General features: G+C 40.9%; 1 protein-coding gene across 2 annotated transcripts in view; it reads left to right on the top strand.

Moving 5' to 3' along the window:
• LOC133233590 (uncharacterized) overlaps window positions 1-11,749 on the top strand; it is a 36,966-nt gene extending 25,217 nt beyond the window's left edge. Inside the window, exons 3-4 of one of the 2 annotated variants that reach the window (XR_009731768.1) lie at window positions 6,291-6,367; window positions 8,176-11,749. The gene's annotated coding sequence lies outside the window, so the exon portion shown is untranslated. The remainder of the gene's footprint in view (window positions 1-6,290; window positions 6,368-8,175) is intronic. The other variant, XR_009731769.1, reaches the window with a different exon arrangement.
• The last annotated feature ends 1,171 nt before the right edge of the window (window positions 11,750-12,920 follow it).

The following is a 12,920-nucleotide window of genomic DNA, read 5'->3' as shown; positions in this document are numbered from 1 at the left end:
TAGAAAATAATTCTTTCCTGCAAGTACTTCAGGGAATCTCAGCTAATAATAACATAAATAACAGTAAAGATATCTTCTATTTATTGTATATTTTACATACAGTTTTCATACTCTATCCTCATAGTAATACTGCAGTAAGTATTTCCAAGTCCCTTTCATAGATGAATAAATGAAATCTCAGAGTTCAAGAAACATGGCCACGATCCCATGGCTTATAGGTGGTAGATCTCAGGCAGGTCTATCCAGTTTCTTGGTTCTACCTTCAGACCCTCCCACACAGTTACTCTGACAAAAGTGGCTTTATCTTATAATTTAAGCCCTCTGGGAGATAGGTGCTAGCCTCAGGCCCCAAATACCTCTGAGACAGTAAGTAATGCATTCCTTTCACAAAATTATAAAATTCTAAGAAATGAGTACTGTAGCTAACCATTCACATACTTTCTAAACACACGTAAATAAGTCATCAGCAACTTTCTAGTTTATTTTTTACACAATAGGCAGCAACAACCTATCAAGTTGGCATCCAAGTATGTGAAATCAGTTATGCTATAATTAACTGAATAACAAGCACAGCCCATTACCTGGTAGATTTTAATATGCTTATAGAGGAAATGATAACATGGCAGTTGCCATAGTAGCAATATGTAAAATAATAAGTAGAACAGTTTCTAGTATATAGTAGGCATGCAATAAATACTATTTAAATGCTTTACGTGTATTTACTCATTTTATTCAAAGATTCTTACAAATACTGAAATAGCTGATGTGGTTATTTTCTTCTTCATTCTCTTCTCAATTCCTTTACTTGCAATGACTTTAGGGCTAGAATTTGGATATTTTCATAAAGTACCTTACCTACTAGGCATCAAGAATGTTCTGAGTAACAGTACTGGAAATGAGGTGGGTGAGGACAGGAGTAGAGATAGAGAGATCTTTGTCTTAATATTTTTGGATGACTTGAATAGTTATTTCTTCTATGTTTTCGTATAATTAGACAGTGGGAAGGCCAAAGGGAAAGGGGTCCAAGTTATTAGGAGAAACATATCCAGCTAAAAGCAATGGGTCAAACTTCATTCGGTCAAAAGCAGGCACAACAATATGGTCAAATGACAGTTTTGTAGAAAATGAATATTCATGACTCCAGAACTCTTTCCCCACTTGGAACAAATCCACCAGGTAAAGAACTGTGATATGCTTAGAAGAAAGAGGCACTCCCAGGTCTCCTTGGTGTGGTCACTGTCTCCTGGAATGGCCGAGGTACCAGCAGGTACCCCAGAGGACACTGTCTCCTTCCCCATCCCAAGTTGCCAGGCGGGCCACTGTGCTTCAGAGTGAGGGATGGTGTAGCAATAGGCTGCATCAGAGAACAATAAAATTAGTGCAAGGAGAGGAAGGAATTCCTGGACTTGACATCTGGCTCCTTGAAAGTCCCTAGGAAACAGTTCTACACTCACTCCCTAGTTTTGCAAGAAGCTAGAGGAATTGAGACTGGTATTCCAGACTTTCTCCCAGGGCCCAATGCTGGCCAGTGTATATTTGATCAAAGTCTTTGGCCTGCTCAAGAGTACCTACTAGTAGAAACCTCAGATTATTTGAAAATTTTGCTAAGGCTAAGCAATGCCCTTCATGAACAAAACAAATTCTTTGACCTTCTAATAGCAGTGGGATTACTACTTCAAAGCTCAGTCTAAATATTAGCAATTGTGACAAAAGTTATTTATGTTTCTTTGAAGATGTATTTAGAAATCTGTAAGATTTTCTTTTTTCTCTTTTTATGCTGAGTGGAATGACTAAGAACACGGTAGGAATCTAACAAACATCATTCAATGATGACTTGCCTACCAAAGGGTTCTGCTTCCCCAGTGAGACTGAAGGAGGAAACAGACAGAACAGGCTCCATTGAAAGCAGGACTCCATCTTGGGCCGGACTGTGGGCTTTGAGCTATATGCCCAGGATCTATGGAAATAACATACCAACTGGAAAACCAGACCCCCCAGATGGAAGACCCCATGGCTTGTACCTAGACTCTCCGTTGCCTAAAACGATACCCTAATTATCTGTGTAACTGAATAGAATCATAAATTCTATTATGCTTATTGGGGTATGACCACAGGCCTATTGATAATTGTCATATGAATCACGGGTTAACTTTGTATGTTTCTTTTCCTTTGTTGAGACTAGTTTCAGGGGACTTGGGGAGGTGGGTTTGGGCACGTACACTTAGGGTATATAAGGTTTTCAAAAATTGGTCGGGGTCCTTGGCTAAGAGGAGACTCTGCCTTGGGCCCGCCAATGTAATAAACTGCACTCCACTATCTGTATTGTCCTTCTGAGTGAGTTTGTTTGCCTGAATGCTTGGGTACAACAAGATGAAGGTCAAGGATCAACATTTATTTCAGAAGAGGCTTCTGGGGAAGGATTTTTCCTGAAATAAGCTGTTCCTGAAGTTAGATCAAGGTGCTGTGTTTTGAAGTATTTACTTATGATAGACAAGAAAACTCAGATGTTTTTCTCTCATAAGACAATATGCAATTCCCTTACCCCTGAATCTGCCTCTACTCCCTTCCTGCCACCAAACCAATAGATAGAATTAAGTCATAACATAATTGGGCTTTCCAGCTTTACATAGCATATCCACAAACTTCCTTCTCTGAAAGTTTTGCTTCCCCTTCCTCTGCTTCCCACAGCAATCTCTGACCTTTTTACTTCACTTCATTAGGTCAACAATTTCCAGGACCTTCTCTGGTTTATTTTGGGTGTATCCTGGAGAAGTGCTCCGAAATCAATAAACTTTCTCTTATCACCTTTGTATTTCACCCTTTGCAGCAATAATGGTCATCATATCTCCAGGTAATGCACGAGTCTTCCCCTGCAGAAACCAGACAGACACTGAAGCAGGCGGTGGCCTAGTGCAAACTCAACTAAGTAGTAGCCCCAGCTGCAGCTACTGTGACATCTACAGTTAGAGCAGATGAGTGTGTTTTCAGGCTCATTGGATGGAGTTAGACATTCTTTTTGATCAGAAAAGGTTAGATGCTTCACATTTATGTGGAATATACAATAGTATGTGTCTACTGTCTTTCCCTAGGTCTGTGTGAACTCTCTCACTCTCTCATAAAAATACAGTCTGGAAAAACCTGGATGTCCCACTGAACTCCATTTGGTCTACTCTGTTGATGGAATCATATTAATCAGACTAGAGGAGCACAGTGGCTGCTTAGTTCATTGGAGGCCTTGGTCAGACACACACACTCTAGAGAATGTGAGATAAATCCTTTGCAGATTCTAGGGAGGGCCACATCAGTAAAATTTTTAGGTTCCCAGTAGGAAATGGCAAACCATTCCAACCCATTCCAGTATTCTTGCCTGGGAAATTCCATGGACAGAAGAGCTTAGTGGGCTACAGGTCATGGGGTCACAAAGAGACACGACTGAGCACAGTACCACCACCAACATTATATAAGTGTTATGATACAAGCAATATGTATCACCTGCTCCAGTACTCTTGCCTGGAAAATCCCATGGACGGAGGAGCCTGGTGGGCTGCGGTCCATGGGGTCGCTACAAGTCGGGCACAACTGAGCGACTTCACTTTCACTTTTCACTTTCCTGCATTGGGGAAGGAAATGGCAATTCACTCCAGTGTTCTTGCCTGGAGAATCCCAGGGATGGAGGAGCCTGGTGGGCTTCCGTCTATGGGGTCGCACTGAGTCAGACACAACTGAAGTGACTTAGCAGCAGTAGCAGCAGCTACTGCAAAGAAGAGAGAGAAGGCAGGGAGAAAGGAAGAAAGGAAGGGAGGGAGGAAGGGACAAAGGAAAAAAGTGAGGTAAGGAGTAAACGGATATCATTATGGAGGAGAAAGAAATTACCCTCCATCCTTCTAGGTTCTTCTGACAGGCCTAAGAATTAAATTGACACAACCAGATTGAAAAGAGAACATCAAACAAAAATTTAATAACACAGACACGGCAGAAACCCAGAAAAACTGAGTCGTTTGCCAAAATGGCTGAAGCCCTCACCTTAAATTCAATCTTCAGCTCAGGGCAAAAGAGCATGCTAAGGGTAGGCGTTTGGGACTTCAAAGGGGAGCAAGACAATTTATGTGGAGATGAAAAAGCAAACGTTTACAAAACAAATGTTTGTCAAGCCAGGCAGAGACAATGGGATACAGAAAGGAGCTTTTACAAACAGACTTTGCTAGGTTCCTCCCTGTCTGCACGCCTAGTTCATACTATAGTTATCTATGGTGATAGTTCCCTCCCAGGAACAGGTCTTCTATCTACATTTTTTAGGCAGTTAGGGGGAAAGTCAAAGGTTTTTCCTGAGGCTTTTGAGTCCAAAAAATAATCAGGCTAAATTAATCCTCATGGAAATGAGACATATTTGAGGGCAGCAAATTTTCTTCCCCTACACCGGATATGATGATAAAACATAGAAGAAAAAAACTCATGTTTAAACTAATGTTTAATGTTGAAAAGATGATACAGACCAGGAAGGCTATCCTGAAGATTATCAGTAGAGAAAATAATCCCTCCCCTTAAAAAAACTCACCAAATGTGGTTTATACATCCTATGGATATTATTCAGCCTTTAAAAAGAAGGAAATTCTGACATATGCTTTAACTTGTATATGCGAAGTGAAATAAGTCTGTCAAAAGGACAAATATTGTATTCCACTTATACAGGATGCCTGAAATAGTCAAATTCCAAGAGACAGGAAGTGGACTGCTAATTACCAAGGCCTTGGGGGAGGGGGGTGGGCAATTTTTGTTTAATGAGTATAGAATTTCCATTTGAAAAGGTGAGGAATTTCTGGAGAAGAATGGCAGTGATGGTTACATGATAGTGTGAATGTTCAGCATTAATGTCATTAAAATGTATACTTAAGATGGTTAAAATGGTAGATTTTTTTGTTATGTAAATGTTACTGTTAGGTAGGTAGAATAGGGAAAAGGAGTTCAAAATGGCGGTGGCTAAAAGACAAGGAAGGTCCGAGGACCAGAGTGAAGACTTCAGGCAGAACAAACAGCACTCCTGGCTAAGCCCAATTTGCATAGGGCAGGCCCAGGTGGAGGAAAAAAATATAAAAGGAGGAGCCGAAGCGCTTTCTCTCGGACTCTCTGTCCCGCGTGCATGCGTGCACGCGCGCACTCTCTCTCTCTCCCTCTCTCTCTCTCCCTCTCTCTCTTTCTCCCTTTCTCTCTCTCTCTCTCTCTCCTGCTATCTTCTAAATAAAATAGAAACACTGATTTGCCTAAGAGCTGTAGCACGGTTTGTCCAAGACCCAAGAGCTGTGACGCACCGAGGGCTTTAATGTCCGTCGCTCCAAATCTTTGTTGTGACGAGACAAAGAACCGAGGAACATACACTCGCATGACATTACCATCATTTTTTTAAAATCTAGAATTTAAACAAAATCTTCCCCAATATTCACATAATTCAACACTCATAAGTTCAGAAAGCAGATCCAGTCCTGCTGAATTCTGAGATGGACTGAGTCTCATCAGTTACCATGTGGATTTAGATGAAAAAACTTTACTTCGGGGAGGGACAGGGCAAAATGTGCCCTCCTTCACTGGCAGTCACTCTCTGAAAGGAAGTAGAGCCTGAGGATGCATTTCATTCTGTGAGCCCCATGATAGAGAGCTGGGGGCCAACGAACTTCACCTTTTTCCTCTTCCCCAAAGCCTGCCTTTCTCAGAGACATAACATCAAAATGTCTGTTGTTTTGTTTTTCCTTTAAAGATGAGCCTTGATGCAGGTGTTTTAATGTCATATCTTAGTCCCTAATCCTGAACCCAGTCTCTTGGCCTCTGGCTCTCATTTAAACTCACTGCAGAGTAAAATTTTTTCTCTTTCTGTGAGAAAGAGCATATTTTAGATATTGCTTTATTTATGATTTCCCCTCTGTGTTTTGAGTTTTCAAAACTGGAGTTTGTTTTTTTTTTAATCAGAAGTCTATACAATTTCTAATTTGAAAAAAATAAGCAACAAGCAATAAAGGTTTACTGAACAGCCCAGAGAACTATAGTCAATATCTTGTAATAACCTATAATGGAAAATAATCTGAAAAGTAATATGTGTGTATATGTATAACTGAATCACCTTGCTGTGCACCTGAAACATTAATAAGTCAACTATTCTTTTTGCAACCCCATGGACTATAGCCTGCTGAGCTCCTCTGTCCATGGAATTCTCTAGGCAAGAATACTGGAGGGGGTTGCTATGCCCTCCTCCAGGGGATCTTCCTGACCCACGAATCGAACTACGGTCTCCTGTATTGTAGGTGGATTCTTTACCAGCTGATCTACCAGTGAAGCCCATTTGTTTAACTGAATCACCTTGCTGTGTACCTGGAACATTGTAAGTTAACTATACTTCAATAAAATAAATATATTAAGGAAAAAAGTTTTTTTTAAATCAAAAGTCTATAAAAAATAATTACACACAATAAACCTTGAGAATATACTCTGGCTAACTCACTGTAAAAAAAAAAAAAAAAAAGTAAAACTGAAAAAAACAATCTTCTAGCTTCCAGAGAGTATACTTTCTTTTGCTAGTGAGGAATTAAGGTTCTGTTTTCAGTTATACAAATTAACCATGACCTTGAGAAGACTGGAATGCAAAAGTAGGAAGTCAAGAAACACCTGGAGTAACAGGCAAATTTGGCCTTGGAATACGGAATGAAGCAGGGCAAAGACTAATAGAGTTTTGCCAAGAAAATGTACTGGTCATAGCAAACACCCTCTTCCAACAACACGACAGAAAACTCTATACATGGACATCACCAGATGGTCAACACCAAAATCAGATTGATTATATTCTTTGCAGCCAAAGATGGAGAAGCTCTATACAGTCAGCAAAAACAAGACCAGGAGCTGACTGTGGCTCAAACCATGAACTCCTTATTGCCAAATTCAGACTGAAATTGAAGAAATTAGGGAAAACCACTAGACCATTCAGGTATGACCTAAATCAAATGCCTTATGATTATACAATGGCAGTGAGAAATAGATTTAAGGGCGTAGATCTGACAGATAGAGTGCTTGGTGAACTACGGAATGAGGTTTGTGACATTGTACAGGAGACAGGGATCAAGACCATCCCCATGGAAAAGAAATGCAAAAAAGCAAAATGGCTGTCTGAGGAGGCCTTACAAATAGCTATGAAAAGAAGAGAAGCAAAAAGCAAAGGAGCAAAGGAAAGATATAAGCATCTGAATGCAGAGTTCCAAAGAATAGCAAGAAGACATAAGAAAGCCTTCTTCGGTGATCAATGCAAAGAAATAGAGGAAAACAACAGAATGGGAAAGACTAGAGATCTCTTCAAGAATATTAGAGATACCAAGGGAATATTTCATGCAAAGATGGGCTCGATAAAGGACAGAAATAGTATGGACCTAACAGAAGCAGAAGATATTAAGAAGAGATGGCAAGAATACACAGAAGAACTGTACAAAAAAGATCTTCATGACCCAGATAATCATGATGGTGTGATCACTGACCTAGAGCCAGACATCCTGGAATGTGAAGTCAAGTGGGCCTTAGAAAGCATCACTATGAACAAAGCTAGTGGAGGTGATGGAATTCCAGTTGAGCTATTCCAAATCCTGAAAGATGATGCTGTGAAAGTGTTGCACTCAATATGCCAGCAAATTTGGAAAACTCAGCAGTGGCCACAGGACTGGAAAAGGTCAGTTTTCATTCCAATCCCAAAGAAAGGCAATGCCAAAGAATGCTCAAACTACCGCACAATTGCACTCATCTCACATGCTAGTAAAGTAATGCTCAAAATTCTCCAAGCCAGGCTTTAGCAATATGTGAACGGTGAACTTCCAGATGTTCAAGCTGGTTTTAGAAAAGGCAGAGGAACCAGAGATCAAATTGCCGACTTCTGCTGGATCATGGAAAAAGCAAGAGAGTTCCAGAAAAACATCTATTTCTGCTTTCTTGACTATGCCAAAGCCTTTGACTGTGTGGATCACAATAAACTGTGGGAAATTCTGAAAGAGATGAGAATACCAGACCAGCAGACCTGCCTCTTGAGAAATCTGTATGCAGGTCAGGAAGCAACAGTTAGAACTGGACATGGAACAACAGACTGGTTCCAAATAGGAAAAGGAGTACGTCAAGGCTGTATATTGTCACCCTGTTTATTTAATTTATATGCAGAGTACATCATGAGAAATGCTGGACTGGAAGAAACACAAGCTGGAATCAAGATTGCCGGGAGAAATATCAACAACCTCAGATATGCAGATGATACCACCCTTATGGCAGAAAGTGAAGAGGAACTAAAAAGCCTCTTGATGAAAGTGAAAGAGGAGAGTGAAAAAGTTGGCTTAAAGCTCAACATTCAGAAAACAAAGATCATGGCATCTGGTCCCATCACTTCATGGGAAATAGATGGGGAAACATGGAAACAGTGGCAGACTTTATTTTTTGGGGCTCCAAAATCACTGCAGATGGTGACTGCAGCCATGAAATTAAAAGACGCTTACTCCTTGGCAGGAAAGTTATGACCAACCTAGATAGCATATTCAAAGGCAGAGACATTACTTTGACAACAAAGGGTCGTTAGTCAAGGCTATGGTTTTTCCTGTGGTCATGTATGGATGTGAGAGTTGGACTGTGAAGAAGGCTGAGCGCCGAAGAATTGATGCTTTTGCACTGTGGTGTTGGAGAAGCCTCTTGAGAGTCCCTTGGACTGCAAAGAGATCCAACCAGTCCATTCTGAAGGAGATCAGCCCTGGGATTTCTTTGGAGGGAATGATGCTGAAGCTGAAACTCCAGTACTTTGGCCACCTCATGCGAAGAGTTGACTCATTGGAAAAGACTCTGATGCTGGGAGGGATTGAGGGCAGGAGGAGAAGGGGACGACAGAGGATGAGATGGCTGGATGGCATCATTGACTCAGTGGACATTCGTCTGAGTGAATTCCGGGAGTTGGTGATTGTCAGGGAGGCCTGGCGTGCTGCTATTCATGGTGTCGCGAAGAGTCAAACACAACTGAGCGACTGAACTGAACTGAACTGAGAAGACAAATGGACAAACTCCTGAATTGCTCAGAGCAAAGCAGGTAGAGGGAAGCTGTGCTGGAAAACAAGCGTTCTTTCTTGAAAGTGATCCCCCATCCCACCCAGAGTGTGGTCTCTTCTTAAACGCCACTGTAGAACCTGTTTCTTAAACCAGCTTTCAAACTCAGTCTCCCAACTTACAAGGTGGAACTTTAACTTGTACCCAAAATCTTCTTTGTAACACTTCTGAAATTTTGGTTTTAAGCTTTACTGAATTGAGAATCATTGCCTAAGTAATAAATCAGAGAAAACAGACATATGTTACCTGGATAATACTAGACTGCTCATGGTGTAGCAAATAGAATTAGTAAAATCAGGATCCTTTTCCATTTGCTGTTTATAATAATGACTCTGGCTTCAATTGTTTATATACATGTATACTTATACACTCATGGGAAATTAACTTATCCTAGAATGATCATACTGAGTGGTGGTATCTATTCATCTTGTCTACCCAGCAACCTTTCACATCTCTTCCTCTTTAGTAACACATCTGCTCCCCTAATCATAATGTTCCAATCGCCAGGCAACAGAGATCAGCTCAATGGACAACTATTTACTTATCAGTCGTATGGTGGTGGTGATTTAGTCACTAAGTCATGTCCAACTTTTGCAGCCCCATGGACCATAGCCCACCAGGTTCCTCTGTCCACGAAATTCTCCAGGTGAGAATACCGGAGTGGGTAGTCATTTCCTTCTCCAGGGGATTTTCCTGACCCCGGGATGAAACCCAGGTCTCCTGCATTGCAGGCAGATTCTTTACCAACTGAACTACCAGGGAAGCACCTTTTGCTGCACAACAAATTTTCAAGATTTTGTGACTTAAAACATAAGTAATGATCTATTATAGCTCATGGGTGCTGTGGGTCAGGAATTTAGACAGGGCAGAGCAGGATGGCTCATCTCTGTTACACAGTCTTTGGGGTCACAGCCGGAAGAACTGAAGTCTAGGGCTGAAATCAGGTGCAGACTCACAAACATCTCTGCATGTTGATGCTGATGTTGCATCTCCATGTGGCCTGGGCTTCCTCACAACATGGAGGCTGGGATCAAAAGATGAGTATCCCAAGAGAGAGAGCGTGGATGCCAGCCATAAAGTGTTTCTGACATCCTTTTGATATTCTTTTGATGTCCTGTCCTCAAGAGTTCCATGTCACCATTTCTAAAGTCCTCTGTTGGTTGGAACCATGACAGTCCCCACCCAAATAGAAGAAAGGGAAATATAGGAACCCCCACCAATCCCTGTCCCCTTCTCTCACTTGGTAGAAGGAGTATCAACTATGTTGTAAGATGCTTATCTAGAATGAAGAATGAATGTATTGATGTGATCATCATCTCTCCAATGAAAACATCATCTGCCATGGTTGGGTATGTGACACGAGCAGAGCCATTCCAAATATTTCCCTAAGAGTGACAGATGCTGAAAGAAAGAAGCTCCCTTTTCTTGGAGTTTCTAAGCAGAAGGGTGTAAATCAAGGGCAGCAGAAGTCAACTTCTCTACCATGTAGAAAAAGTCTAAATGAAAAGCTAAGATCAAGTAACAATAAGGCAAGAAGAGAAAGGATCAGAGAAAAAAAGTTCTGACGGCAATATCACTGCCCTCCAGAATCTAGCACTGAGTGAATGACTGGCATATCGGTGTGGTCAATAATATTTAGTGAAAGAATAAAATGAAAGTCTTAATAATGAACTATTAGCCATGAAAAAGAACAAACTAATGCCATTTGCAGCAACATGGATGGACCTAGAGAGTATCATACTAAGTGAAATAAGTCGGACAGAGAAAGACAAACGCCATATGATATTTCCATTCATTTGTGGAATCTCATTTTAAAACAGATGCCTCTTGAGAAACCTGTATGCAGGTCAGGAAGCAACAGTTAGAACTGGACATGGAACAACAGACTGGTTCCAAATAGGAAAAGGAGTACTTCAAGGCTGTATATTGTCACCCTGCTTATTTAACTTCTATGCAGAGTACATCATGAGAAACGCTGGGCTGGAAGAAGCACAAGCTGGAATTAAGATTGCCAAGAGAAATATCAATAACCTCAGATATGCAGATGACACCACCCTTATGGCAGAAAGTGAAAAAGAACTAAAGAGCCTCTTGATGAAAGTGAAAGAGGAGAGAGGAAGAGCTGGCTTAAAGCTCAAACATTCAGAAAACGAAGATCATGGCATCCGGTCCCATCACTTCACGGCAAACAAATGGGAAAACAGTGGAAACAGTGGCTGACTTTATTTTTCTGGGCTCCAAAATCACTGCAGATGGTAATTGCAGCCATGAAATTAAAAGACGCTTTCTCCTTGGAAGGAAAGTTATGATCAACCTAGACAGCATATTGAAAAGCAGAGACATTACTTTGTCAACAAAGGTCCACCTAGTCAAGGCTATGGTTTTTCCAGTGGTCATGTATGGATGTGAGAGTTGGACTATAAAGAAAGCTGAGCACCGAAGAATTGATGCTTTTGAACTGTGGTGTTGAGAAGCCTCTTGAGAGTCCCTTGGACTGCAAGGAGATCCAACCAGTCCATCCTAAAGGAGATCAGTCTTGAATATTCATTGGAAGGACTGATGCTGAAGCTGAAACTCTAATACTTTGGCCACCTGATGTGAAGAGCTAACTCATTTGAAAAGACCCTGATGCTGGGAAAGATTGAGGGTGGGAAAAGAAGGGGACAACAGAGGATGAGATGGTTGGATGGCATCACTGACTCAATGGACATGGGTTTGGGTGGACTCCCGGAGTTGGTGATGGACAGGGAAGCCTGGTGTGCTGAGGTTCATGGGGTTGCAAAGAGTTGGACATGACTGAGAGACTGAACTGAACTGATACTGATAAATGAACTTTTACAAAATGGAGACAGACTCACAGATTTTGAAAACCAACTCATGGTTACCAAAGGGGAAATGTGGAGTGCGGGATAAATTAGGAGTTTGGAATTAACATACACACATTACTGTTATATAATAGGCAATCAACAAGGACTTACTGTATAGTGTAGGGAACTCTACTCAATATTGTGTAAAAATCTATATGAGAAAAGAATCTGAAAAAGCATGAATATATGTATATGTTTACCTGAATCACTTTATTGTACATTTGAGACTAACAACATTGTAAATCAATAAAATTAAAAAAAAAAAAAACACCTCAGCATTACTTGTTAAAAAAAAAAAAAAAAGAAGTCTTGATAAACAGAACATATTCAAGATATCTAAAACCACTAGAAATGGGAGCTCAAAATTTTGAAGATAACTGACCTATGTTTTTTCCCTGAGGCATGTGGTGATTATCCACATGTATCCCTTCTCCTTGAGGATGGATGAGTCTAATATTACCCAACCTCTGGGACTTCTCTGTTGGTTCAGTGATAAAGAATCCACCTGCCAATGCAGGAGATGTAGTTTCGATCCCTGGTTTGGGAAGATATGTTGGAAAAAGAAATGTCAACCCACTCCAGTATTCTTGCCTGGGAAATCCCATGGACAGAAGAGCTGAGTGGGTATAGTCCATGGGGTCGCAAAGAGTCAGACATGACTCAGTGATTAAACAACTACAAACAAGCCAACCTCCAAGGATGAGACTTTCTATTCTTTCCACCCTCAGCTAGGTACTACCTCTGCAGCTAGAGCACAATTAATTTTAGTGACTATTGCTGCTGGCCAAGGTAGTCTTTCTAGAAAAAACAGCCTTACTCCATTTGTCTACAAATGGGGCATTTATTGCTGTATCCTATAAATCTTCCTACTTTTATATCCTCCAGTCATTTTAAACTGGCTGTCTCCTTACCCATGTGCTACGGATTTCCACTTAGAATTTTTTCCCAGTGATT

The sequence above is a fragment of the Bos javanicus genome, chromosome 20 (genome assembly GCF_032452875.1).
Source record: "Bos javanicus breed banteng chromosome 20, ARS-OSU_banteng_1.0, whole genome shotgun sequence".
Classification (NCBI taxonomy): Eukaryota; Metazoa; Chordata; class Mammalia; order Artiodactyla; family Bovidae; genus Bos; species Bos javanicus.
This window is presented reverse-complemented; position numbering and strand designations above follow the sequence as displayed.